At 39.5% G+C, this 2977-nt stretch overlaps 1 long non-coding RNA gene across 1 annotated transcript; it reads right to left on the reverse strand.

Annotated features, from left to right (window-relative positions):
- Positions 1–1103: 1103 nt before the first annotated feature.
- LOC123500410 lies at positions 1104–2487 on the reverse strand. The gene is made up of 3 exons (XR_006673311.1): positions 2398–2487; positions 1543–1751; positions 1104–1161 (listed from the first exon to the last, which is right to left on the reverse strand). It is a non-coding gene; the product is annotated as an uncharacterized LOC123500410 (long non-coding RNA).
- Positions 2488–2977: the final 490 nt, after the last annotated feature.

Consider the following 2977-nt stretch of genomic DNA (forward strand, 5'->3'; position numbering starts at 1 on the left):
TCACGGTCGCCAATTGTTACGTTCACCGGTTAAACTGGTAAGATTGGCATCGGAGAGCCGGTGAACAATAACAATAAAAAAAACACTGCAGGTTCAACTGGTGAGGAAATGCAAAGGGGTCACTTTAAAAGCTATTTTAATAACCCATAATGAAATTGACACATATATAACAAGAAACATGAAACACAGATATATAACATGAAACACAGGAAAATGACATACACATATACATATAACACAGTAATAAATACAACAATAAAGAACCCAACTTAATACCTAACGATAATCCTAATCCTATATAGAGGCAATGTGGAAAACACGGACGAGGGAAGTGATACTTATGCGGTGTCGCAGTGGTGAAATGCTGGGTGATGGTTGATCCCACGGTAGACCCAAGAGGCGTTGTGTTCACTGGTTGAGGCTTGGATCTCAACTTCCAATCCAGAAAGCCAAGAGCTGGCTCAACACTTTCGGTTGAGTCGAAAAGGGCCGCGTGAATCCAACTTCGGGACAGTAGCGGGGCTTCATGAAACGGTAACGTCGAGGGTTCATGAAACGGTGACGTGGAAGGTTCACGAGACGGTGACGTGGAAGAGGAGGCGGAGAGGTGGCGAACGAGGTAACAAGCGGAGGAGGTGATGGTAGTGGAGTATGTTACGGGCGGGCCGTAACACTTATCTAACTGACCAGTCTCAGGCAAAAATTTTAATTACTTGTATATTTTGCCTATCTCTTGTATGAAGTGTCCAGGCTTGACATTCATATAGAACAATCTTTTAAAAGCAGGACTATATGGAATGTTGATTAACTGTGATAATGGACATACAGCAAAAAAAAGGTGAATTGAGAACATAACAAATTGTTAAATTTCCTCGAAGGCAGTTAGTACTGAAGGCATTCAAGCCATCATAACACTTCTTCCATAAAATCCTACATTTTAGTATCCACTTATTTAGCCCGATGGGTGTTATAACTGAGAAAGCTTAACCAATAAATTGTACTTTCAATAACCAATGAGAAGAAAGTATTGTTAATTGTTATTATTTAAAATATGAATAACTGACATACCACAGTCTTCACTCTTGATGATAAGTGGACTGCCAGGGTTGTCCAAGACCAGATCTTGTGCTGGCTGTTGTCCTGCAGCTTCAGGTGTGTCAGCTGTAAACAAAATTATATATTTATATTATATTATGATATATTAAGTAAAAAGTTTGTTTTACATATTCCACATGCATGGGAAGCCAGTTACTGCGGCTCAATGTACCTCTGTGATGAACAATTGCACATTCTTGCTAGATATTACATTTACTTGAAAAACATTGAAACTACACATCTGGTTAGGTTAGGTAAGGTTAACAAAAATGTGTAATTGTTCATCGTCGTGGTATTGGGGCAGGAGTGTCGGTTGTGGGGCCGGTGTGACAAGCGTGTGGGACCATAATGACTTGAAAGCCATGCATGCACTCCTGTTTTTTTTTTTTTTTAGTTTTTTTTTTAAACATGTTAAAAAGTTCATAAAAAATAGGTTTTTCAACTCACCACATTCCAGTGCTGTGGAATTGAGTCGGGCCAGTACGCGTGCTTCTACAAATTCACTATCAAAGATGTCGTCAGGTACTGGCAGCCTATTATTAAGGATCAGCTGTACAATCAGCGTTACCTCATCAGCTGGTTTTGGTGGGGCTGGTGGTGGCCCACCACCAGTCTGATGGGTTTCCCGGATGTACCTGCTGTGATCCTTCTTCACTCTGTAAAAACACACCCATTAATTAATTATTTTTTACTTTATTTATATATGTATTTATTTACTTAATTTTGTTTTGCAGACACTACTACATTCAAAGCTACATGAATAGTCTTACATTATGTTTGTGTTATGTTAAGCTAAGTTTCTTAGGGTTGAACATATTGAACAATGATGTAATGAATTAGTGAATTTAGTGATATGACACAAAGTTATCCTAACCTAACCTATTAATAGTTTGAGGAAGAAAATGCATCTGAGAAAAATGTCTAACAAAATGTTTTCTTCTCACACAGTTTTCCTGTTTTGTAAAATAATACTGTTTGCTTTGGTTTGGTTTGGGTTTCTTTAGGTTAGGCCATGATTTGGTTAGATTGAGGTTAGGTAAGTTTGTTAAGTTATATTTGGTCACCTCTCAATATTTTTTCTGGTAGATTTACATGTTTTTGACTGATTTATCCTAACAGATTTCGTTGCAAATCTACCTAGTTTTCATGGGGGGAGGGGGTAATACTAGCCACCTTTACCAATAGTAGTAGAAATACAGTAGTAAACTAATTCCTAAATCATAACAATTACATCAAAGCTTCTTATGTTTTCAACCTTAATTTACCAAATGGTGCATGCTTTTCCCTCATTTTTATACTTACTTATTCTTTAAGTACCCCCAAGTCTTCTTCAGCTGATGAGTATTCTTGGGCTCCGCCGTGGAGAAACATACATTGAAGTTCTTAGTTATTGTCTCCCACGCTTTTCTCTCCAGTATACTAGTGTAGTTTGAAGGTTTCGTGTGTACCACAGGGTGATCTCTAATTTGTCTCACGAGATACAACTTCTGGGCGTAAGAGAGTGGTGTGCCTTTTAGGTCCCTGTTAGCCATGGTGTTGTTGACTTGCGAGAAGCGTGTACACTCCAGCATGAACTGGTTGAAAATGGCGCTTTGTTTACATCAGCTGATACACAGGCCTGCCTATCTTCTACGAGGAGGGGTACCAACACTTGCGAATCGTCCGCATTTCTCTGGGATGCTAGAGTACGAGTATCGTTGTCTACCTAACAACACACGGGTCGGTGCGCCAGCGTTTAAGAAATCAAAACTTAGGTTGGTGTGCTGACCTACGAAACGAATTTTTAGATGTTTAGAAAGCGGCCGTATATGTAGTCTCTATCTCCCTCCTCGGGTTCCTGTCTCCAGGGGTGATCTTGATGGCCTAGTGCGTGAGCTGACTC

This window comes from Portunus trituberculatus, unplaced genomic scaffold (assembly GCF_017591435.1).
Source record: "Portunus trituberculatus isolate SZX2019 unplaced genomic scaffold, ASM1759143v1 PGA_scaffold_223__1_contigs__length_158863, whole genome shotgun sequence".
NCBI lineage: Eukaryota > Metazoa > Arthropoda > Malacostraca > Decapoda > Portunidae > Portunus > Portunus trituberculatus.